Genomic DNA, 26190 nt, shown 5'->3' on the forward strand with positions numbered 1-26190 from the left:
CAAGAATTGCAAAGTTCCTTATTTCTTTATAACTCAATCTCTATTTTAAGTGCCTCCTGGAATGGGGTGAAAGGATAATATATTCATTAACCTGTCTTCTTCTGTCACCTCCTCTCAACCTCTCCTCCTTTCTTATGTTTTTTGAGTCAAGGAAGGGCTGGGGGCTGGGAGCCTAGTTACTATGGCTGTGTAACAAAACATTCCAAAAAACGTAGTGGCTTAAAAGGAGCACATTTATGTCACTCGCAAAGCTACGACTCAGGCAGGGCTCAGTGGGGACAGCTCCGCTCCACCGGCATCAGCTGGGGCTTGAGGACTGGGTGCATTATTTGCAGTCACTCACCTGTGTCTGGTATCTGAGGTTTGCTGTTGGCTGAGGCCTAGCACGCCTTCATGTGGCCTCGGCTTTCTCACAACATGCTGGCTGCTTGTCGAGGGAGAGCACAGAGAGGGAGGAGCTGGGCTGCCCCTGCAGCCCAGCCTGGGAAGCCATGCAGTTTCCTGCCCGCCCCCCCCCCCGCCCCCGACGCCCCCGCCAGCACTCACAGACTCACTCAGTTCCAATGGGATGAGGAAACAGGGAAACAGACCCCATCTCTTCTGGAAGAGTGTATGGGAAAGAAATATGATTGTGATCCTTTTTTGAAAATACAATTCATCTTGGAAGTGGAGAGAGTCCTGTTTGTGGGTTTGTTTGTTTTTCACTTTTTAAAAAAATATATGTTTTTATTGATTTTTACTTACTTATTTATTTATTTGTTTATTTATTTTAAATCCTCACCCGAGGGTGTTTTTCCATTGATTTTTAGGGAGAGTGGAAGAGAGAGGGGAAGACAGAGAGAAATTTCGACGTGAGAGAAACACATTGATTGGTTACCTCCTGCACGTGCTCCTGGCTCAGGGGAGGAGCTTACAACCAAGAGCTTACAACCAAGGTACGTGCCCTTGACAGGAATCGAACCTGGGACCCTTCTGTCTGCAGGCTGAACCTCTATCCACTGAGCCAAGCCGGCTAAGGCTTTCACATTTTTACTGTGGTAAAATACACACAACATACAATTTACCATCTTAATCGTTTTAAGTGTAGAACTCAGTGGCATTAAATACATTACAATGCTGTGCAACCATCCCTCCCTATAACTTTTTCATCTTGTAGATCTGTAACTCTATGCCCATGAAACAATAACCCCATTCCACCCCTCCTACCACCCCCTGGCAACCACCACTCCACTTTCTGCCTCTATAATGTGACTGCTGAGTACTTCATAGAAGCGGAATCATGCAGTGTTTGTCTGTTTGTGACTGGCATGCTCACTTCGCACCAGGCCCTCAAGGGTCATCTTTGTTGTAGCATGTTGCAGAGTTCCCTTCCTTTGTCAGGCTGAGTAATATCGCATTGTGAGTACACACCACAGTTGGCTTCTCCATCTAGGGACACTCGGGTTGCTTCCACGCTGTAGCTGTTGTGAACAATGCAGCTACGAACGCAGGTGTACAGATACCTTTTCAAGGCCCTGCTTTCAATTCTTTTGGGTCAATACCCAGAAGTGGAATTGCTGGATCAGATGGTAGCTCTATTTTTAATTTTTGTAGGAACCGTCATACTGTTTTCCACAACCAATGTACCATCGATACATTCACTAATGGTGCATCAGGGTTCCCATTTATCCACACCCTTGCCAATAGTTGTCTTTTGGGTTTCTTTTTATATAGTAGCTTTCTTAATGGGTATGAAGTGGTATCTCTCTGTAGTTTTTCTTTTTGAATCCTCACCCAAGGGTATGTTCTATTGATTTTTACAGAGAGAAAAAGAAAAGAGAGAGAAGCCTCGATGTAAGAGAGAAACATCAACCGGTTGCCTCCGGGACTCACCCTGACTGGGAATTGAACCCGTAACCCTTTGGTGTATGGGATGACGCTCCAGCCAAGGGTTTTAAGCAAAAGAATGAGATAAGATTTTGAGATAAGATTCAAAGATTACTTTGAAAAATGAGTCAACATAATAAAAATATCACCTACAAAATAGGAAAACATATTTGTAAATCATATATGTGATAAGGAGTTAGTATCCAAAATATATTTAAAAACAAAACAAAACTAAGCAACTCAATAGCAAAAAAAAAAAAAAACACCCCAAACAATCCAATTTTAAAAATGGGCAAAGGACCTGAATAGACATTTTTCCAAACAAGATATATGAATGGCCAACAGGTGCTGAAAAGGTGCTCAATATCACTAGTCATCGGGGAAATGAAATCAAAGCCACAGGGAAATACCACCTCACACCTGTTCAAATGGCTATCATCAGAAGAAGAGAGGTAAACGCTGATGAGGACGTGGAGAAAAGGGAGCCTTCGTGCACTGTCCGTAGGATCGTAAAATGGTGCAGCCGCTCTGGAAACCATTATGGAGGTTCCTCAAAAAATGAAAAAGCAACTATATGATCCAGCAAATTCACTTCTGGGGCTACATCCAAAGGAAACAGAAACACTGTGCTGGACAGATAAGCTTACCCAGTTCCTAGCAGCATTACTTACAACAGCCAAGCTATGGAAGCAACTAAGTCTCCATTAATGGGTGAAATGGATAAAGAAATATTCATATATACATAGATACACATATATACACCTATAATGGAATATTATCCAGCCATGAAAAAGAAGTAAATGGAACTGGAGAACATTCTGCTGAGTGAAAGAAGTCAGCAAGAAGTACAAAGACTATGTGATCCCCTTCTATGTGGAATCTTTGGGGGATACGGGGACATAGAACAAGAGATCAGATTGGTGGTGACCAGAGGCAGGAGGTTTGGATAAAGGTGATCAAAGATACAAACTTCCAGTTATGAGTTAAATAAAGACGGGAGGTGTCATGTGCAACATGATAACTACAGCTAACACTGCTATGGGGTATATTTGAAAGTTGTTAAGAATGTAGATCCTGCCTGGCCAGTGGTTCAGTGGTTAGAGCATCTGTCCGTGGACCAAAGGGTCCAGGTTCAATTCCTGATCAAGGCCATTTACCTGGGTTGCAGTCCTGATCCAGGCCGGGGTCAGGGCGTGTGTAGGAGGCAACCGATCAATGTGTCTCTCTCACATCGATGTTTCTCTCTCTCTCTCTCTCTCTCTCTCTCTCTCTCTCTCTCTCTCTCTCTTTCTCTCTCTCTCTCTCTCTTTCTGTCTCTCTCTCTCTCTCTTTCTCTTCCCTCTCTTCTACTCTCTCTAAAAATCAACGGGGGGAAAATTATCCTCGAGTGAGGATTAACCAAAAAAAGTAGATCCTAACAGTTCTCATCACAAGAAAAAAAACACTTCTTTAAAAAAATTGTATCTATATGAGATGATGAAAGTTAACTAAACTTATTGTGGAGATCATTTCACAGTATGTGAAATTCAGGTCATTAGGCTGTATACCTTTTTTTTCTAAATATTTTTGTTACTTTCAGAGAGGAAGGGAGGAGAGAGAGATAAAAACATCAATGATGAGAGAGAATCACTGATTGGCTGCCTCCTGCATGCCCCCCACTGGGGATCAAACCCACAACCCAGGCACAGGCCCTTGACCAGAATCAAACCCGGGACCCTTCAGTCCCCAGGCCAAGGCTCTATCCACTGAGCCAAACCAGCTAGGGCTATGCTGTATACCTTTAACATACACAACTATATGTTATGTCAACTATACCTCAATAAAACTGGGGAAAAGAAAATGGATTTGAGAAGCATTCGGGAGTCAGAAATATTTGGGTCTGGGGCTGGTTGGCATGGGGATGAGGGAAGAGGCAGTCCACAGACTCTCACAGCTTCTGCCAGGATGGCACCCTTACAGCCTCAGACAGAGCCATCGGTCTCCATGCACACGCCTGTCAGATGGCTGGGCCCATGATTAGGACAAGGTGTGCTGAGACCGAATGTGGCGACACCCCCAGTGTCCACGGGTTCATTAACCCGCTGGTCCCTGGCTGAGATGCCCCGCCCGTCTCTCCCGGGGAGAAGAGCCAAGCAGCCCTCGGGAGGGAGCGGCCCAGCTCTCTGCACACAGGAGGCCCTTCTCCCACCCCCACAGGTGGCCGTGACCACTGACCCTCACCTGGAATTCCTGGGGAAGGGGGGACAGGAAGGATGGAGAGCCTTCTTATACAGCTTGGACGGGGGGGGGGGGGGGTGATTCTGCACTAGGACTAATTCTGAGGCCCCTGAGCCCCTGTGCCACTTACTCTGGGCTCCCACCACTGGCACCATTGTGCCCGGGGCGACAAAGCCACAGGATAAATGGGCCCCATCTTCCTGCAACATCCATTTGACCCAAAGAATGTGCGGGGAACAATATTATTTTTGTATGAAGCGTATGATGAACTGGAATGCAAACTCTATGTGCGGGTTTTAGGTAAAGAGAAGACTGTAGCCCTAACCAGTTGGCTCAGCGGATAGAACATCGGCCTGCAGACCGAAGGGTTCCTGGTTGGATTCCGGTCAAGGGCACATGCCTCAGTTGCAGGCTCCTGGCCCTGATCGGGGGCATGTGGGAGGCAACCAATTGATGTGTCTCTCTCACATCCGCATTTCTCTCTGTCTCTTCTCCCTTCCACTTTCTCTAAAAATCAATGGAAAAAAATATCCTCAGGTGAGGATTAAAAAAAGGAAAGAGAGAACACTAGATTTTACTAGGGCTGCTAGTTGGCTGTTTTGAGCCAAGGCCCTCAGGAGAATGCAGTGTGGCCCCTGTGGGCACCCCTTGCAGGGAAAAGCTGAGAAAGACCCACATTCTCTAAACCCCTCTAAACCCCGAGGCCTGAAGGACAGGCCCTGCACACAGTTGCTGCTGCTGCTGCCAGGAACCGCTGTGTGTGGGAGGGGCTGCAGGTCACACGGAGTCACCTTGCAGAGCTGCTCCGAGGGCAGTGACCTCAGAGTCATCGACAGGTGAGGGACGGTGGGAAGGGTGGCCGACCGCTCACTGGTTGATGTCCGCTTTCCCAGTTTGGACCAATTACTAGCAGGTCCTTCCTGTTATCAACCCCGGGGACTCGGCCAGGGCCAGTTCTCTCTGCCTCGGCTCCCCCTGAGGACGGGGCCGCACGAGCCCAGCTGGACTTCGGTCAGCCATCCAGTCCATCTGTTTGGTCTCTGGTTTCGCCAGCAGTGCCCAGTCCTGCCACCTTTGCTCCCTGGTCAATGAGTACCGGAGCGGCCAGGGGTTAAGCAAGGCCCACAGGACTGGGTGGGAATGGCGTGCTGAGGGATGAGGGCCTGAGGTGAGGAAGGGCTGAGCCCCTGGTGATCTGACCAGGAGAAAGGAAAGGGAGAGAGGAGCAGAGAGCACCACAGGGAATGACAGGCCTCATGTCCTGCCATCTAGAGAAACCCCAGGAGGGGACACCAGGCCATCTGGTCCATGCCTGGCAGTGGGTTTAACAGCATCTCTGAACACTACCCCAGAGGCCTGGACAGCAGGGGGCTTGGCACAAAAGTAGGAGAAATTCCTGACAGGATAGGGACACACACCCTGTCCTCAGGGAGCCCGTGCCTGCCAGGGAGACCATGGCTGTGCCTGGGACCCCTGGCTTCGTGGGGCACCTTGCTGCGCTCGCCCTGCGAGCCTCCTGCCCAGCTCCCACAGGACTCTCGCTGTGCTGCCATTTCCTGTAAACGGAATGGGAAGTGTCAGGAACTGAAACGCTTCTAATCTACGGCCTCCTGTATCGCCTTCCCTGAGTGACTCAGCCGTCGGAAAATCACAGCTCCCCAGTGAGGGCGGCTGACAGGCAGCTGGAGAGAAAGGCCGCTATTGACACAGGCCCGCAGCCGACAGTCTCGTCCACACGGGCGGCCGCTCCCAGCCGGTCAGGTCACCGCAGCCACTGAAACCGCTGATGGAGCGGGCGGGGCGGGGGTGGGGGTGGGGGCAGGACCAAAGCCTGGCGGCAGAGGAGCCCCCACCGCCCAGCCAGACCCTGGATCCCCAGCCCATGCACAGAAGCAGCACTCTGGAGGACAGTCTGCGGGGGTCACGCCCCGTCCAGGGCTTCTGACTTTTGCCCTTTCAGGCCCACACCGTGTCCCCCCACCTGAGAGGCCCCCCTCTCCCTCCAGTGTACCCAGCCTGCCCTCTTTCAGCCCCACCTGCTCCTCAGAGCAGCCCTCACCCCTCTGTCTTGGTTTCCCTGGGCAAGTGCTGTCATCTGATGGGAGTATGTGAGGGCATGTGTTGTTTCTTGTCATCTAGACCCTCAAGCTTCAAGGACAGGAGTTGGAACTGCAGCAGAATGGGTGGGCCCAGCCCTTAGGAAAACACAAATGAGTGAGTGAGTGAATGAATGAGTGAATGAATGAAACTAGAACCCAAGCTCAGTTTTCTCGGTGGAAGCAAGAGGTCAGCCAGCCCCACAGCCCTTTCCTGGGAGGGTGGGAAGCAGACGCTCCCTGAGCTGAAAGGGGCCTTAGAAATGAGCTGACACTGAGGCCCCGAGAGGGGGCGGGGACTGCCCAAGGGCGCACAGCGCGCCAGGCACACAGCCAGGGCTCCCACCAGGGTCTGCTGGACCCTGCACCCTTGTACCTGGACCCTGGGCTCTGGGCCAGGCTAACACCCAAAGGAGACACGCCGTTCTCTTCTCACTCCAGAGAACAGGGTGGGGCCGCAGGCCGTGGCTGTGGCTGACCGGCTCCACCCAGGGTGGGCACATTCGTCACCAGGAAGGCCTGGCCAAGGTTTGCAATTCTGAGGCCCGGGGAAAGCTGTGCTTTGCACAACACCGAGCCACCTGGATCTTCATCCCGACCTTATGCAAGCACCCAGGACATTCCAGCCGCGGGCAGCGCAAGGGCATGGCTGCCCAGGTGCCCTTCCACTGCCAGGGCGACTCCCGGCTCGCTCCAGACCAGCAGCCCTGGCCGAGGCTGCTCTGGAGGGTCCTGCCCGGTTTTCCTATGGCCACAATGGCAGCAGTGTTTGGAGATGAACACAGGGATTACTGTTCCAGGTCGCTCTGCCTGTCGCCTCATAAATATTTTCTCACCTAAGCCTCTCACCAACCCAAGGAGGACTCTGATAATCCCCATTTCACAGGAGGAGGCCATGGGGGCCCTGCGAGGCCCGGTGGCACTTCTGCTAAGGTGGCTCGGGGACTGCCCGGCTTCAGGTCCCTGCTCTTTGTCCCCACACTGTAGTGACGCCGCTGCTGCCACCCCCGCCCCAGCCTCTCCAACTCCTCCAGAAGGGCACCCAGGCTCTGAGAGCGAGAAACCGACTGGCATACATGGCACAGTGGCCTAGGTCCAGGGGGTACTGGGTGGGGTGGGACCCCTCACTCGGCATCACAGAGGCACTTATTGGAAACCTGTTTCTTACCTTCACCTTCGAAGGAAGTGGGGGGCAGGGGTGGTGGGCAGGAGGTGCGGGGGGGTGGGGGGGGCGGCAGGTAAGGAACTAGCATTTGACATCAGAGACCTGCCTCCCGGGTGCCAGCCCTGGGCCGGGCATTTGTAATATGATATTTGGCCAAGGGCAGGGCAAGCCACTTGCAAGTTCTTTGGTGTTTGAACCAGCTGTGTTTGTGGGGTGTTAGGGTGACAACCTCTACAGAGGGGGCCCCGGTCTCCCGCTTAGATTTCTCCTGCCCAGCACTGTTATCAGAGACCCGTGAAGACACAACCACCCACCTTCCGGGTTTCTGGAAGAGGCCCTGCAGGGGGAGCTGAGGAACACGGGGGAAGACAGAATCCGATGAGTTGGTGTCATTCAATGTCACTGGAACAGCCACTGGGGGCCTACTGGGGGCCAGGCCCTGGGGAGCCAAAGGGACAATGAGAGGTCACTGCCCTTGATGCCAGGCAGGGGGTGAGTGGCAAGAGCCAGTGCCAGGTGCAGAGTCCGGGCAGCCTGAGATGGACTGATTAACCCGGGCTGGGGGGAGGGGTTTCCTGGGGAAGGGATTACTGAGCTGGGCTTTGCAAGGCCAGTCAGAATAATAGAGCTTTCTGCCAAGGTAACCATGAGTTCTGTGTGAAAATCAGGTAATAGAGAGAAAAGAATATCTTGTGAACTGATTTGGAAAAAAAAAAAAAGGCAATTTTTAGGGCCTGTTATGCTTCCACAGGTGAGGAATCTGAGGCTCAGAGAGAGCGCAGCTTGCCCAAAGTTAGCCAATGATTTAGAGGCAACGACAACACTTAAACCCAGACCTTCTGATTCCAGTTCTGGGTTCTGGCTTACTTCTGCAGAGCGTCAATTCCATTGTAAAGCTGCTCTTATTAATCTCTTGTTTAATGAGTGGTAATATGGAGCGGGGGTCCTTTACACTGTAGTGTGAATTAATAGCCAGCATGCTTTGCCAAGAACCGTGCAGTGAAGGAAACCTACAAGTAGGGACGGAGGTGAGAGAAGACGAGTTGGGGATATGTAAGGCTTGGAACCAGCAAAGTCATTAAAGGTCACCTAGGGATAAACAAGAAGGTTTGCCTGGAAGTGTGAGAGTGCCACACACAAACTAGCAGATTATCAAAAGCCTTGGTGTCCAGACCCTTCCTCCCCAGAGTGAGGAGCTGGGCCTGGTGGTAGAGTGCAGGGACCTCTTGCCATAGGCTGTCTCCGAGCTTCCAACCCGCCTGAGCACTGCGCTGGGGCGGATGGGACCTTCATCTCCATGTTTCCCTCCTTGTGTGGGAAAGAAGGATAAGTGAGAGTCAGATGATCCTTCAGGCTTCCAGGGCCACCCACTCCCCGCCTGAAAGGGTCTCTTTCACTGTGTCCTAGAAACCATATGCTGGTGGTGGATCCTCGCTCATCGGAAAATGCCAAATGCCGAGGCTAGAACCTCATCCCCAAGTTGAATGGACTCTGAGGACAATACATTTTTAAATCTTTGTCAACTTCCTCCACTCCACCCTCCACCCGCGACGCCCTCAAGCCACGGAGAAAATGTAAGTCGCTCATTATCCCACTCCCCCCGTGAAAAAAAGGGTGGTGAGAAATACTTCAATGTGCCTCCTTCTAATCTTTATTCCATACACGGATGTGAATTTCACAGAACAGGAGGCTGTGCACAGGCTGTATATGCAACCTCTGCTTCCTGGAAGGGAGCAGCCTTCTTTCTAAGAAGCCCTCGGGGCACCCCCAGAAGGCAGGGCTGTGGGCAGAGCGTCTGCAGGTAGCATCCCTAAGGCTGACTGACGCGAATATCCTGGAACACTGACCAAACCCTAATCCTGAAGGGCAGACGGACTTTCACACTCGCCCCGGGCTCTGCTGGGGCTGAGACCCTGAGGATGCTCAGCGCCCTTGACCCTGCCAGCTTGTTCCTGTCTCCCGGGACCCTGGCCCAGCTCGCGTCCCTGTTTGCTGCGGCCTCAGAATTGGAGTCCTCGCTTATCCTCCAAATGAGGCGGCTCTGTCCGACCCGGTCTGCATAGGCAGTTAGGCTAGTTGCCACCAAGGACACCTCCTGGCCCAGCGACTCCATGTTTTAAAAGGTTTTGGCCGGCATTCGTTGATGATAAGAGTGGCTGCCACTCCGCTCAGGGCCAGAATCCATAATGGACTCTTTACATTCCTGTCTTGTGAATCCTGAGCCCCCTGGACAGGTCATTCCCAGATCCCACTTTACAGTTGGGGAAACTGAGGCTCAGAGATGGAGGAGATTTGCCTGAGGGCATCTGGTGTGACAGTCCAACGCCATGGACCTGCCCACTCCTCTCCTCCGCCTCACTCTGCCCGGCGAAAACATGGTTCTGTGCAGCTGCCAATTGCTCACCTTAAGATAAGCCAGGGTTTGCACACTGCTCTGACATCGTCTCTGCCAAAAGCAAAGGATTGGCCTTCAAATAACCCGCGTGGCCTCATCTCACCTAAAAGCATAAACTCTCTGAGACTAAACCGTGGAAATCGCTCTTTCCGCCCCATTATTCCTTCCCAGCGCCGTGGCAACTCCAACTGGAGGCATCCAGCAAGTTTCGCACAGACACTCACTGGCCTCCCAGCAGATGCTCGGACATCCAGGAATCTCCTCCCCACTCGGTCACCCTCAGGGATCTCTTTTTCTTTTTCTTTTTTTTTTAAATATATTTTTATTGATTTCCGAGAGGGAGAGAGAGATAGAAACATCAATGAGAGAGAATCATTGATCGGCTGCCTCCCTACTGGGGATGGAGCCTGCAACCCGGGCATGGGCCCTTAACCGGAATCAAACCCGGGACCCTTCAGTCCGCCGGCCGACACGATCCACTGAGCCAGACCAGCCAGGGCCTCAGGGATTCCTTGAGCACCTTTATGCGGGCGCTGGGCTCGGGGACGGAGTGTCGGCGCTCACAGGGGTGTGGATTCCTTTGTAATCTGGCTGCGCCTGTCTGTCAGGTCAGGTTCTCTGGGAAGCTGCTGCCGGGCTGAGGTTAGGCACGGACAGGGCCACTGAGAAGTGACTTCCTGGCAGGGAAACAGGCAGGAGCAAGATTGGGCAGATCTGACAGTTCTCTACCTGCCCAACGGAGAACTCCAGAGCACAGACTGCCCATGCAGGAGCCCTGGCTGAGCGGAGTCGAAATGACAAGGCCCCGGACCCACTGCCGTACTCGGCCACCAGCCCGCAAGGCCAGGCCAGAGAGCGGCGAGAGCGATGCACGGAGCACAGAATGGAAGGAGGTGCTTGCGCAGTCCTGAGAGCCGGGCACCTCACTCTCCTCACCCTCGCCCCAGCCGGGGGTCCCCAAAGAGGCTAACCAGTGGAACCACGGGCTCACCACGCTCCTTGCCACTGGGCAGCTAGTCCTTCTTGGAGAGGCCTTGCGGCACCTGCCTCTGCCACATCCTTCCACCCAACAAATGTCTACTGGGCACCCCTGGGTGCCGGGGTTTTGGGTGAACAAATCAGACCAGGCTCTGTACTCACCTGGACGTGTGCCCCAGCATCTGTGTCGGGGTCAGGGGTCCTCCTGCCAGGGCCACAGAGCTGAGGGGTGTCCATGCGGATGATGCCCGCTGGAGGCACACACTCGTGTACACTCAAGGGGGCCCCGGAAGGGTGGGAAGATGTTCAAAGAAGCTGCGGCCTCAGAAGGAAGATGAGCCCAGCCAGTGTGGCTCAGTGGTCAAGCATCAACCTATGAACCAGGAGGTCATGGTTCAATTCCCGGTCAGGGCACATGCCTGGGTTTCTTCGGGCTTGATCCCCAGTGTGCAGCGTGCAGGAGGCAGCTGATCAATGATTCTCTCTCATTATTGATGTTTCTGTCTCTCTCTCCCTCTCCTTTCCTCTCTGAAATCAATAAAAATATATCTTAAAAAATAAGAAGGAAGAGGAGAGCACCCAGGAGGAAGGAAAGGGCTGGCAGGCCATGGCCTGAGAGGCCAGCAGAAGACCCAGGTGAGAGAAAGGGAAATGGAGTCTGAGCTGCTGATCCTTTGAGGACTCCGTGAACCCTGCTCCTTGCCCTGTTCCTTTTGCCCTTGCCTGGACCCCTCTCCCTCCTGCCTCTCGGGGTAACAGGCCCTCCCCTGCGTGTCTCCCATCTTCCTGCCTCCCTGGACTCATTCTCTTTGCTACAAAATGTATCACAGCACACTTTATCTTGCTGAAATCCGCTGCCCTCAGGCAAAGCCCCATATTCTTACTCCGGCCATCAGGACATGCCCCTACTCTGCTCTCCTCCCCTCTCCTGCAGCTCTTGGTCCTCAAATTCAACCCCAACCCCATCCCAACCCCATCCCAACCCCATCCCACCCCCACCCCTGCCTCTGGGCCTCACAGAATCCTGTCCCCCTATCTGAAACCCTCCCTGGGACTAGTTCCTGCTGTGACTTTCAGGTCTTAGTGCCGCATCACTCACTCCAGGCAGCCCTCCCTGAATTCCCCACCCTCACCCCAAGGTTCGGTATTTCTGCACCAGTTCCCGGCCATGACAGTTGCCAGGTGACTGTGACTGGTTAATTGTAGAGACTCTGAGAGGGACATTCCCCTGAAGAGGAAATGTGGTTCCGGAGTACCATGCCTGCCGCCCCCCACCCCCCCACCCTCGCCCCTGCTGAGCCTCCGCACATGCTGGGCCCCTGCCTGGGCCCTCTTGTGGGGACCCCTCTGCTCACCGGTGGTTCCTGGTGGCCCTTCAGGCCTTGACTCTCACGTGCCATCTCCCAGCTCATGTCAGATGCCTCCTTCTCTGGGCTTCTGTGGCATGGGCACAGGCCTCCCTGCTGGCATGTATCCTGTTGCCTGCTGACCGTTTTTCTAGATGCTACCTCCTTCTCCCACCAGGCCTTGCGCTTCCTGAGAGCAGAGACCAAGTCCCGGATCCCTAGAGAACTGGGACCCGTGCCCCCACAGGCACTTGGTGTCTGCTGAACTGGACAGGAAGGCTATGGACTAGAATCCTGGGTGTGACTCACCACCTCCTTCGCTTCTCTGACACGGCTCAGGCCCACGGGCTGGGAAGGCCTTTTGGGGGCTGATCATCCAACCCCCCAGCCCTGTGGGGCTCACCATGCTTCTCAGACATGATGCTTCCCCTCTGCCATGATGTCACCCCCATTTTTTGGTGGGTCCTTGACTCGAGTGTAGCGTAGTCCCCGGACTTCAGGTCCAAACCCAGCTGGGGACCAGCAGCACTTCGGGTACCTCCCCCCCTTTGTTGCCCCTTCCTCGCCCCCAAAAGGCAACCACTAGCTGATACCTAGCGCTGTACACTCGTCATTGCTGTGCTGAAACTTGAGAGAAACAGGCCCCTTTCCCTCTGGCTTCTGCAGTGACACGTGTGTGCGCTGTGTTCACGGTCGCCACAGCCACGTGTTCACTCCCATCACTGGGAGAATGTGAACCACTGATTCATCCCCCCTGCCTTCCAGGGCATTCTGGATCTTTCCGGTGTTGACTCTGGTACTCTACTCGAGGCTGCGCTGAGCATCGCGCGGTCTCGGGATGAGCAAACATGTGCGCTGCTGTTGAAAAGGAACTCGGACCAGAAGACGGGCTGCGTCATGGGGCCGGCATGCAGTGTGTCTGCTTGAGCGATGTTGCCGGCTTCCTGAAGTGGCTGCACACCACGTTTTCTCTAATAAAAAAGAAAGCCTGAGCCTGCGTGAACTCATCCACGCCCCGTGCCACACGCGGCTGCTGAGGTGGGCGATGGTGCTGATGCTCACGCGGAAGGAGGGGCCTGCGTGGTGAGAGGACGGGGCTGGGGAATTTCACCTCACTCAGCACTCCTGCACCTCTGGAATGTTGGAGCATGTTAAAGGATAACCTAGGAATAACTTATCCATTTGAAAAAGAAGGGGGGCCCTGGCCGGGTGGCTCAGCTGGTTGGAGCGTCGTCCCATGCCCTGGAAGGTCACAGGTTTGATCCCCATCCAGGACAAGCGTGGGAGGCAACCGATCAATGTACACTATCGCTTTCACATTGATGTCTCTCTCACCCTCCCCCCCTCCCTCTCCCTAAAAAAAGCCAATGAAACATAAAAAAAGGAAGGGGTAGAAAACCCGTATGCTGATTCAGACCCCTTCTGGGGTCTTTGTAACAGCCCCCTGTTTCCATTCATCCCAGATCCCTGTCTGAGAGTGACACACTCCACCCAACCCCTCTTCTCTTTTTCTATTTTTCAATTACAGTTTCCCTTCCATGTTCTTTTGTCTTCGTTTCAGGGGTACAGCTTAGTGGTTAGACAATCAGATACTTTACACAGTGTTCCCCTCAATATTTCCAGCCCCCACCTGGCCCCATACATATTACTGACTATATTTTCATGCTGTACTTTGCATCCCTGGGACTATTTTGTAACTACCAATTTGCATTTCTTAATCCCTTCACCCCTTTCTCCCAGTCCCCCCAACCCGCCTCCCCTCTGGCAACCGCCAGCCTGCTCTCTGCATGGAGGCTTTTACCTAAATGGCAGCAGCTGCTCGAGAACAGAGAGCTCCCAGCACGATGTGGAAGCAGGAATTACAGGGCCTTGGAGAGAACAAGGAGATGGGCCACAGGAGTGGCTAATCCCATCCACGAATCCCAGGAGACAGAACTGAGGTCTGAGCCACACTCCTCCGAGAGTATCTGGACCAGCTTGTTGGTTGGGACCGGTTGGATGGCAGGGGTGGCAGACAGAAAGGGAAAAAGGGGAACCCCACCCGAAAGCGTGTGGGAGGAGGCAGGTGGAGCGTGTCTGTGGACAGTGGGGCGCTGATCTCCTCTCCTTCCCTCTCAGAAACATCCACCATCCCCCACATTTCCTCCCAACACACACACACACCCAGCCTCAGAATACTTCTCACTCAAGGACACCACCTGCTCACTCAGGCCCAGGGGAATAAACACACAGGGCCCTGGTCCGCCTCCCACCCCACCCACCCCGCCCCGTGACCGAGGGGCACCTGCACCTCGAACTGAAGCCAAGAGGAAGTGGCTGCTGAGCTGGGCTGGAGGAGGAGGGAGCCAGCAGCTCCTGGCTGGGTAGGCGGCTCTCACCCCCGTGTCCTCTGAGAAGAGTGAGAGGCAGGTAAGCAGCCAAGAGTTGCCTACCTGCTCCTCACCCTCTGGCAGAGTTTGGGCCTGTCACTCACTCACTCGTTCCTTCAACCCCTTAGCAAAGCGAGTACAGCGGGCCAGGCCAGGCTCGGCGACCCAAGACCAGCATTGCTGTGCTGGGTTTTGACTGGGCGGGTATCACTCGCCTGACGTGACTTGGGAGCCGGCCGGAAGGTTCCCAGCCCCCAAATGAAGGTTGCCTCCCGCTTGCCTGACATCCCACCATTAGAGTTGCTTACACGCAGATCAGCAGTGGGTTATGGGGCCTGAAGCTCAAACAATTTCAGAGAGGGCACTCTTAGAGAAAGAATTCAAAATGGCAACTTTTAGAAAACCATAGGGCCGTGGGAACACATCGCTGTGGCCCGTGCAGCCTGGAAGGATCCTGCTGGTGGGACAGGCCCTGGCGCTTCGGCATCTGAGCTCCTAGGTTACCCAGCAAGGCCCTGCTTCTTAGCAGTGCAGGTGTTAAAGAAGGAGCCACAGGACTAGGCTCAAGAGGAAGATGCTGGGCCCTGAGGTGCATTCTGTCGGGGGCGGGGGGGGGGGGGGGCCGGGGGCGCTGCAGGAGGTGGTGAGGCCAGAGGAGATGGTAGGACAGACAGCGCCTCCCCACTGTCTGCCCTCCCTCCCGCTGTGGGCTCAGACATCTCCCCTGCTCCCTGCGGAGGATCCTCCCTTTCAGCCAGCCTCTCCCCTCCTTCCCAGCAGTCAGGGAGGGGGTGCAGCCTGCAGAAACAAGGCCCCGCTTGAGCTCCCCTCTCCACCTGGGGCTGCCTGAGCATTGTCCCCGAAGGGAAGGCGGGTGAGCTGCTTCTACACCAACCCTGCGTGGACCTTCTGCCTCTGGGCCCCACTCAGTCTTCACGCTCGGTCAATGCAGTGGCTGGAGGCAGTCGGCTTCTACCAGCCCAAGGCCTGTGAAAGCCCAGGCCTCTCAAGGTCTCTGAGCCTGGGACTCTTTGTTAAGGCAGGCGATGGCATCTGTCACCATCTCAGTTCCTTTCAATGTGAATAAGTTAAATAATTACTTTCCTAAGAGATGAACCAAGGAAGGGATGAGCCAAAGAACATATACTTACATGCATAGCCCATGGACACGGGCAATAGGATAGTGAAGAACTGGGGGAGGGTGGGGAGGGGATGGGAGGAGGGGAAAGGGGAGAAAAATGGGAGACATCTGTAATACTATCAACCATAAAACTATACTAAAAAATAAATACTTCCCTCACTGTGAAGGCCTTTTTTTAAAAAAAAAAAATATGTTTTTATTGATTTCAGGGAGGAAGGGAAAGGGAAAGAGAAATAGAAACATCAGTGATGAGAGAGAATCATTGATTGGCTGCCTCCTGCATGCCCCGTACTGGGGATCGAGCCCCCAACCCAGGCATGTGCCCTTGACAATAATCAAATCCAGGACCCTTCAATCCACAGGCCTTTCTGATTATGACACAAAACCTAGAAGTCAAAATAGAAACTTGATAAATTCAACTTCAAACAATTTTTTTTTTATTTCTGAACGCAGAAGCTATCATAAATAAAACCAAAGGACAAACAATAAACTTGGAGGCGTATTTATGGTTAATATGAAAACATACAGCGAATTTCCCTAACATATAAAGAGCTCCTACCAATCAATAAGAAGAAACCTGCAACCCTCAATAGAAAAAAGTAAGCAAAGAATATCAACAGACAAACCACAGGAAAGGAAATTCAAATGAATCTTTTTAAAAAATATTTTTATTGATTTCAGAGAAGAAGGGAGAGGGAGAGAGAGATAGAAACATCAATGAAGAGAGAGAATCATGGATCGGCCACAACCCGGGCATGTGCCCCTGACCAGAATCAAACCCAGGACCCCCTAGTCCACAGGCTAACTTTCTATCCGCTTAGCCAAACCAGCTAGGAAAAAATTCAAATGACTCTTAAACATTTGAAAAGATGCCCAACCTCACCTGCAATAAGAGAATTGCACATTAAAATTAGCACTGACATATCACTTTCATGTATCAGATTGGCCAGGATCAAACGTTACTTGGCAAAGATGTGTAGAAACAGCACTCAGGTCTTCCTGCTGAGCATGGCAATTGGAACCAAACAACTTGGCAGCAGCTATTGAAATTATAAATGCACATTCACTCCGTCCCAGCAACTCCACTTTGCTCTTATAGTTTCCGCATTTAAAACCCCCTAACCATGCCCAGTTGGCATGGCTCAGTGGTTGAGCATCGACCTATGAATCAGGAGGTCACTGCTCGATTCCCAGTCAGGCACATGCTCGGGTTGTGGGCTCAATTCCCAGTGGGGGGCGTGCAGGAGGCAGCCGATCTATGATTCTCTCTCATCATTGATATTTCTCTCTCCCTCTCCCTTCCCCTCTGAAATCAATTAAAATATATTTTTAAAAAAAAGAAATGTCTTCTGTTTAAAAAACTAAATAAATAAAGCCACCTAACCGTATTAGTTACTCAAAAGTAAGTTGAAACCAATTTAAAAGCCTCCCCTCCCCCCCTCCCCAGGGAAGTGAGTGCTTGCAGCGTGAACGAATGCGCGGTTCTTGTGACTCAGCCTCTGGGGGCTCAGCTTCTTACTCGGCCACACGTGATGGTTGGTGAGAATTTGTTGACCGTTCAACAACTTCGAATAGTTTTTAGATATTGTCACTTGCTGTCTGAGGCCTATCCCGGTGGCTGGTTACATCGTCAGGAAAAGGAGGAAAAAATGCTGAGACCGAAGCATAAGAATCCAGCAGCTACGCAATTGCCTCAACATGCTGATCAGCGGCCCCTCATTTGCATTCATCTGATCAAAAGCATTTTAAAGCGCAACAAGGTGTCTTGGGTCCTTCAAAAATGCTATTAAAGCAAAACAAGAAAGGGCTGGTTCTTTCCAATTTGGCTTTGCGTTTGTTGGAAATGTAGCCTATGCACAGCCGCACCGGGTGGTGCGGGGACATTGAGAAAATGTCTTTCTGCCCGGCCGGTGTGGCTCAGTGGTGGAGCATTGACCTGTGAACCAGGAGGTCACGGTTTGATTTCTGGTCAGGGCACATGCCTGGGTTGTGGGCTGGATCCTCAGTGGGGGGCGTGCAGGAGGCAGCTGATCAATGATTCTCTCTTATCATTGATGTTTCTATCTCTCTCTCCCTCTCCCTTTCTCTCTGAAATCAATAAAAGTGTATTTTTTAAAAAGAAAGAAAAAAAATCTCTCTCATCACATAGAAACCACACTAGCCAGGGTGACAGGGACCTGCTGATTTCCCATGAAGTGGAATGTAAGGATTCCACACGTGGCTTCCTAAAACAGTTCCTGACCGTTGTTGCTCTAATGTATAAGTCAACATCAATCCACTTCAAAACACTTTCAATCCTTAGTTTAAACATGATATAACTTGTCATTTTTAATTTGTCCAACGAATCATGTTTTTCCTTAAATAATAAGTAGTGGTTATACTGGGAAAACTCAACATGAGTCTTTACACATTATACATGTCTCATTAAAATAAACTCTAATATAATTTTAATAACTTCTAAGATATATATTTTTAACTGAAAAATACTTGTCATATATGAAAAGTGACCAAATGACCTTTCTAAAATATTTTGGGCAATTCCCAATATTATATATTAGTGTTGAAAGTGTCAGAAACTTTTGAGTGATTGCGAAACCCTAACTAAGCTACAACCGTGACATGCTTGGCGTCCAAGACTTAGAGCTAGAATGTCATCCCTCAGCATGTGAGGCTGTCCAAATGCTGATGAAGGTAGCCAAGCCAAGAGGTAGTTAAACATTCTCTTGTACTGTTCCCTACCTTCAGCAATCTGTAAATGCACATCATCTCACTTTAGACTTGCAAAGCTTCTAGATCCATCCATCCATCCATCCATCCATCCATCCATCCATCCATCCAATTATTCCCACTTCACAGATGAGGCCCAGAAAGGCTTCTACCACTTGCCTAAGGCACACAGGTGTCAAAGCCGGGCCTACAGAGGTGGCTGTGCTGATTCCAGCTTCCCCTTCATCTCCTCACCCTCCTTGCATTCTGAAGACAAACCTGGCACTTTTATGCTAAAAGTAGCTCAGAGCAATGGTGGATGGGATCTAGGAGACAGAACAAGGCCAAGGAGTTGTTACATGGTAGGGCCTAGGAGTGGGAGCTGGGCAGAGGGCACTGAAGTCCCCATCAGTAACTCTGCCCTGTGGGTGGCAGTCCTCAGAGCCTGGTGGGGCCAATGCCCCCAGAACAGCTCCTGACTGGGCTCTGGTTAATGTTTAAGCACTGGGAATGGTGGTGAGCACTAAGTCTTGTGCAAGAAGCATGAAAACGGAGACTTTACCCCACGAGTGGGTAGTCGCCCCCACCTCCATCATGATTCTCAGAGGTCAGGAAGAGGCTGCCTCTGTCAGGCAGGCGAGGCCCCACCTCAGGAGTCCTGCCCTGAGCCCTCCCGTGAGAGGGGGAGGGCAAGAGACCCTCTGGTCCTCTCCCTCATCTTCACTGAGGTCAGTTAAATCAGGGCTGGGCATTGATAGGGGTTGGGCTGATTCTTTGTGGGGGATGGATCAAACTGTTATGGGTGTGCAGCTGTCCGACCTTTACCCCTCCCCGTCCTTTTGCCACCTTCTGACAGGGCCACTCCATGGGCCTGGGAACCACTGATCCCTGAAATCCTGGATGCCCCCTGCCCAGGCACGAGGAAAAGAGTAAGAGCTCAGATGGCTGTCATAGGAGAGGCTTCAAGCAGCACCAACAGCCACAGCCTGCTTGCCCCTGGGCAGAGGCTCTGGGCTGCCCAAATGGGGCTGCTGTCACCTGGGCCACTTGTCTCAGACCACCAGCACCCCCTACATCATCATCACCTTCATCACTACCACCAGTTGAAAGCTGAGCCGGTGGAGTTTCATTCCAGGTACTCGGCCCACCCAGGATCAGAACCAGTTCCTTTGGGGGCCAGGGGAGCTCTGAGCCCTATATTGAGGCTGCTGGTTGCCATCTCATACCCACCCTCCTCTTCTTCCCTTTATACTGCTGTTTGTTGGAAGTGGCCAACATTTCCCATACTCCTTTCAGAGCAGGGTGGCTGATGCGACATCTGTGGGGCTGGGTCGGGCTGGGGTTCAGGGGAAATAAAGGATCCTGATTGAGCTGACAGGTGCCTTTTGCCCTCTCACAATCCTTCCAGCTGCCATCTTGCACAGTGAGGTAGCCCTCAAGATGAAAACCCATGCAAAGGATGGAGAAACAGAAAGCTGGAAGGAGCCCATTCAGTGTGGCTCAGTGGTTGAGCGTCGACCTATGAACCAGGAAGTCACAGTTCAATTCCTGGTCAGGGCACATGCCTGGGTTTTGGGCTTGATCCCCAGTAGAGGGAGCACAGGAGACAGCTGATCAATGATTCTCATCATTGATGTTTCTCTCTCTCTCCCCCTCTCCCTTTCTCTCTGAAGTCAATAAAAACATACATTTTTTTAAAGAAAGCTGGTGCTGGCTGGTTTGGCTCAGTGAATAGAGGGTGGGCCTGCAGACCAAAGGGTCCCAGGTTCAAATCCGGTCAAGGGCATGTACCCTAGTTGGGGCTCATACAGGAGGCAACCAATCCATATGTGTCTCTCACATTGATGTTTCTCTCTGTCTTTCCCTCTCTCTCCACTCTTCCTAAAAATCAATGGAAAAATATCTTGAGTGAGGATTAACAACAAGAAAGAAAGAAAGAAAGAAAGAAAGAAAGAAAGAAAGAAAGAAAGAAAGAAAGAAAGAAAGAAAAGAAGGAAGGGAGGGAGGAAGGAAGCTGGAAGGAAGTTTGAAGGAGCCTGGAATGTGGCTACAACACAACTTCATGGAGTTGTGAGAGCAACTCTAGACTGGCTTGTCTATGGACTTTTTTTTACTTGGGAGGAAGCAAAGCTCGACCTCATGAAGTTGCTGTCTTTTTTTTTTTTTTTTAAGAATAGCTTATTGATTTTTAGAGAGAGAGGAAAGGAGAGGAGGGAAACATCAATGTGAGAATGTAACACCCATTGGCTCCTACTCCACGCCCCCTACTGGGGATTGAGCCCGCAACCCGGGCATGTGCCTGACCGGGAATTGAACTGGCCGTACCAGCCAGGCAAGATGTTATCATTTTGAATCTTTCCTACTAGCAACCAAATGCAATTCTTTTTTTATTTTTTTTATTTAACTTTATTTTTATTATTATTATTTTTTTTTATTGCTTAAAGTATTACAAAGGGTATTACATATGTATCCATTTTATCCCCCCGCCCTAGACAGTCCCCTAGCCTCCCCTATCACCCCGTGTCTTATGTCCATTGGTTATGCTTATATGCATGCATACAAGTCCTTTAGTTGATCTCTTACCCCTCTACCTCCTGCCCCCCAACCCTCCCCGGCCTTCCCGCTGCAGTTTGACAATCTGTTTGAGGCAGCTCTGCCTCTGTATCTATTATTGTTCAAAAGTTTATAATGGTCTCTATTGTCCATGAATGAGTGAGATCATGTGGTATTTTTCCTTTATTGACTGGCTTATTTCACTTAGCATAGTGCTCTCCAGTTCCATCCATGACGTTGCAAATGGTAAGAGTTCCTTCCTTTTTACAGCAGCATAGTATTCCATCGTGTAGATGTACCACAGTTTTCTAATCCATTCATCTACTGATGGGCACTTAGGCTGTTTCCAGATCTTAGCTATGGTGAATTGTGCTGCTATGAACATAGGGGTGCATATATCCTTTCTGATTGGTGTTTCTGGTTTCTTGGGATCAAATGCAATTCTTAATTGAAATTTAGGAATTGGCCCGGCCAGCCTGGCTCAGTGGTTGAGTGTCAACCTATGAACCAGGAGGTCACGGTTCGATTCCTGGTCAGAGCATGTTTCTGGGTTGGGGGCTCAATCCCCAATGGGGGGCATGCAGGAGGCAGCCAATCAATGAATCTCTCTCATCATTGGTGTTTCTGTCCCTCTCTCCCTCTCCCTTCCTCTCTGAAATCAATAAATATATATATATATTAAAAAAAAAGAAATTTAGAAATTGAGCTTCTCTAAAGTTCCCTCTGAGCCACCACAAGGTGCCATCCCCTGAGGGTCTCAGCCCTGAGGGGATGATGTCACATGTCATTGTCTTTGGGCAGCAGTGGGAGGGACCTGGCTGGGAGCAGTGTAGAACATGATCACATATTGGAACTTGAGACACCACCTACCATCATGGCCTCCCTGACAGAAGGAAGAGTCCTCGTCACTGTGTTATCAGAAACAAACCGGAAGGCTTTGGAGCCAAGGTTGACTTCTAATCCCAGATTCAAGAAACGTCAGCTCCTGCGGCTTGCTCACTCTTCCAGAGGCTTCTGGGCTGATCAGCAACAAGCTGGCCGCCCTCCCAGGTATCACCCCCTCTGACATCTGTCTGATGCATTTGCCCCTGTTCCCTGCATCGCATCTCCTGGGCACGGGTCTGGTCTCAGCCCCCTGTGGTGGGCCCTCCCGTGTAAGCTCAGACTCATGCCTCCATGAGGCAGTTGCTTTCTCCCCCCGACTCCCCCACCATCTCAGGAGCCCATTTGGTCCAGCTCACAGCCTGGAAGGGCAGGGGCCACCTTCAGTCAGTTGGAGATCGGGCCTTTAGGAAACAGCCTGTCCTCTTCTCAGGGTGTCCCTGCCTACAGCAGTGGCCCCGCGGCCGCAACTCAGACAGGGCCCTCCCTCCTTCCCTGTCGCAGCCTGCTCGTTCCCTCACTCCTGCTTCCCGGGACTGCCTCTCAAATAAACTACGTGCCCAAATCTGTGTCTCAGGCTCTGCTTCCAGGGGCCCCTGAACGACTCTGTCTCTCACCACCTTGCTCAGCTCACCCTGACGTGACGTCCGACACTCACGCCTGTTTCCTGCCTGAGGTCGCTGAGCCCTGCGGACCCTGGACAGACGGAGTCGGTGGGTTCTGAGAGCAGAAGTTCCCTGAGGAGAGGGGTGGTGTCTATTCCCTGGAAAGCCTGGCAGACTGTCAGTTACCCAATACATTTCAAGGGCTTTTAGATGATGATGATGATGATGATGATGATGATGATGATGATGATGATGAGAATGCTGCTGCCAGCAATCCTATAAGCTGCTTGAAGACAACCTGGATCAACACTTTTCTTGGGAGTCACTCAGCTGCCACAAGACCAGTGTCCGATGGGCAAACTCTCCAAACCACCAGATCTTTAACAGCCGTTAGCAACCTCTGTGGAGAGCAATCACGCTCACTCCACACTTACACATTCACATCCTCTTTGACGCAGCAATTTCACTGAGCTGTCCTGCAGATCATACATGCCGCAAATGACATAGGGATAACATAATTCATGGAAGCGTCGCTAGCATTAGCAAAGAGCTGGAAACAACCTAAATGTCCACAGGAGAGCCCTGGTTCAAGAAATGACGGTCTAGCGAAACCATGAATTTACACAGCTGTGTAGGAAAGTGGGACAGTCTTCATGTGATGACAGAATTATCTTCAAGATAGATTATGAAGGGGAGGAAAACAGAGCAGAACAGGGCGAAAAGGAGAGGGGATGTGGGTGGCTAAGGACAGGAGTGAGAGAGACTGACTTTTGGATCATGTGAATGTATTACTTTTTTGAAAAAGCAAATAAAAACAACAGTTAAGCATCAAACTCAGATCTTTTATAGTCATCTCCCTTTATTACACAGATTCTTATCGAGGACCTGCTAAGTGCTGGGCAGTGTGCCACCGATGAGTAGTGCAAAGAAGAAAGACCTTCAGGAATGCCTTATATGGGGTGGTAGGTGGGCACGGGGGGAGAGTAGAAGTGACTCAGCTATTATAACTCATCCGTATATGCCAAACATGGGTTAAGTACAGATGCTGTGGGTACATCAAAACAGGGCAACTGACGCAGATACAGGGCCCGGGATGGCTTCCTGGAGGCGGTGTGTTAGCCTTGAACTATGAGTAGCAGGCAGCCAGGGGGAAAAAGGGGGAAGGGGATTCTGGGAAGGGAGAACTGCAGGAACAAAAGTTGGGAGCTGTGACCCAGCCTGACAGGTGGGAACCTTCAGGGGGCACTGAAAAGATGGCTAAGTTCATGTTCCGAGGGAGGAGTCTGAATAAAAACCTAGAAGTGTATGTCTCTTTTACGGAGAAGCCAAATCAACACTGGGGAGAGGGTGCCAGTCCTGGGCTTTGGATCGCTTCTCTTCACCTCTCTCCAACCTCCCTCAACCCAGAAACTGGGCTGGAATCAGCCTGGCTGTTAGAGGCTGGTCCCGGACATGGCCTGTGACCAACACTCACCTCCCTCCTACCTGGATGTCACACTCGATCAATCAGCACACGTTCCCTGAGGAACCACCCGGCCCGACAGTGCTGAGGGGCCCAGGACAAGTTTAAGATACAGCCTGTGGCCTAGGAGGAGATAGAATTTACACACACAATGACCTAAAAACAGAACAACTCAATTTATGACGTTGTCTTTAAAAGCCTGGTCCAGAGCAGGGACGCAAACAGATACCTGATGCTGATGTTCATAGAAACATCATTCACAATAACCAAAAGGTAGAAGCAACCCGAGTGTCATCAACAGATGAATGAATAAGCAAAATGAGTTCTATCCATACAATGGAATAGCGCTCAGCCGTAATAAGAAATTCTGACACTGGCTACAACATGGATGGACCTTGAAGACATTATACTAAGCAAACAAAGACAGACACGCAAGGACAAATACTGGATGATTCTCTTCATGTGGAATATATAGCATAAATATAGAGACAAGATCATAAGGTGGAAAGTGAGTCCGAGGCTCAGGGAGGAATGGCAGTTATTGCATAGAAACAGGTACAGAATTTCTGTTTGGGTGATGAAAAATTTTAGTGATAGTGAAAATGGTTCTACAACACAGTGAATGCAGTTAATGGCACTGAACTGCACACTTAAAAATGGTTAAATAGCAAACTTGGTATATGTATTTTACCACCAAAAAAAAAAAAATGTTTAAATATTGTGGCTCAGAAAGGGGAGATAGTGAGATCTCAGTTAATTTAGGAGGGCTTCCTGGAGTAGGTGACATTTAAAAAGGGCTGGGAACATGTGAGCAAAAAGAAGGAAAAGCACTGTGATGAAAAATGGGGAGGGAGTGAGAAGGACCCCAAAAGGAATGGATCTGATGGCCTCTCTTGGGCCAGGTGGAGGGCGACAGAGAGTCATGAGGGTCAGGGAGGGGGTTGAGGTGGGAGGGGACCTTTGGATTCATGATGCTCATAGCATACAAATGCTACAGGGAAAGACTGAACACTCTAAGAAGCTGTTACTAAATTCCATTTTACAGATGCATAGACTGAGGCTCATCTATGATGGTGCAGCTCGTAAGTGGCATGTGAGGATTTGGTCTGGGATCACATGGCCCTAATGCAGTGGCTCTCAGCCCTGGCTACTCATCGGGGTGCCCCAGAGAGCATCAAGCAAACACTGCCAGCATCCCCTCCCCAGATCCCCTGCTCTTTTCCTGGGGTGGGGATTGAGCATTAGTCTTTCTGAAAAGCGTCCCCAGGATTGAGTGCGCAGGCAGGAATGAGAACCCCTACTCTGAGGCCCAGCACATTTCACTCCCTCAGCTCCTGGGGTTACTCGCTGTCAACCTCAGGCAAGACGCTCAGTTTCTTCGAGCCGCTTCTGTAAAATGGGAAGAAAATACTCCCCAGCCCCCCTCACAAGGCCTGTATGGTAGTGATGGTTGTCGGTTCCCTTTGCCCCTTCGTCTCCTCTTTTCACAGAGGATCGGCACACTGGCCGCAGAGGGAGCGAGGCGGTGAGGGCAGGGGCTGCACGGAAGCACTGAGGACTCAGCTCACAGGCTGTGGGCCAGGAAGGTAAACTGACTGAGCAAATAAGCAAATATATTTGGTGGAAGCAGAGCTTTTCACCATCAGAGGGGTGCTTTACAGACTGGGAAGAGGAAGGCTAGAGAGGATCACGAGGCTTGGGATTGGAATAAAAAGCATTGAAATGAACTCATGCTTTTAAAATACATTTACACAGATAGACACTGGAATAGTATGGGTGTCTGTGTGGGTGTATCATATGTTCGTGGTATGTATATGGAGGAAAAACATGATTTTTTACATTAAAATACTTTTTATTGATTTATTTTATTTTATTTTATTTTTTAGAGAAAGAGAGGAAGGGAGGGAGAGAGAGAGAGAAATATTGATCAGTTGCCTCCCAGACGCACCCAGACCGGGGATCAAACCTGAAACCTTCCAGTTTATGGAACAAAGCTCCAACCAACTGAGCCACACCAGCCGGGCCTTTCTTAAATGTAGATGTAATTGACATGTAACATGCTATTCGTTCCAGGTGAACAACATTAATTTTAACATTGTATATATTGTGAAATGATCAGCACAGTCATTCTAGTTAACCATCACCACACACAGTTCCAAAGTTCATTTCTTGTGGTGAAAACTTTCAAGATTGACTCTCTTTGCAACTTGCAAATATGCGATACACTATTATCAGCTAAAGTCGCCGTGCTGTACATGACATCCCAGAGACCTACTCAGTTTATAGCTGGAAGTTTGTATGAACACTTTTTACTCATATCACCTGCCCTCCAACCACCTCTGGCCAATCTACTCCCTGAGTTCAGGGCTTTTGGTTTGGTTTGGTTATTTTTTTAAGCTTCCACATATA

At 50.9% G+C, this 26190-nt stretch overlaps 2 long non-coding RNA genes across 2 annotated transcripts in view; both read left to right on the top strand.

The window, feature by feature from the left end:
* Window positions 1–5915: 5915 nt before the first annotated feature.
* The window catches only part of LOC132237366 (uncharacterized), a 109033-nt gene continuing 88758 nt past the window's right edge, over window positions 5916–26190 (top strand). Inside the window, exon 1 of the long non-coding RNA XR_009453517.1 lies at window positions 5916–6213. This is a non-coding gene — a long non-coding RNA (uncharacterized LOC132237366). The remainder of the gene's footprint in view (window positions 6214–26190) is intronic.
* On the top strand, window positions 19167–24548 carry LOC132236563 (uncharacterized). The gene is made up of 2 exons (XR_009453327.1): window positions 19167–19414; window positions 22292–24548. It is a non-coding gene; the product is annotated as an uncharacterized LOC132236563 (long non-coding RNA).

Source organism: Myotis daubentonii, chromosome 6, assembly GCF_963259705.1.
Source record: "Myotis daubentonii chromosome 6, mMyoDau2.1, whole genome shotgun sequence".
Lineage (NCBI taxonomy): Eukaryota > Metazoa > Chordata > Mammalia > Chiroptera > Vespertilionidae > Myotis > Myotis daubentonii.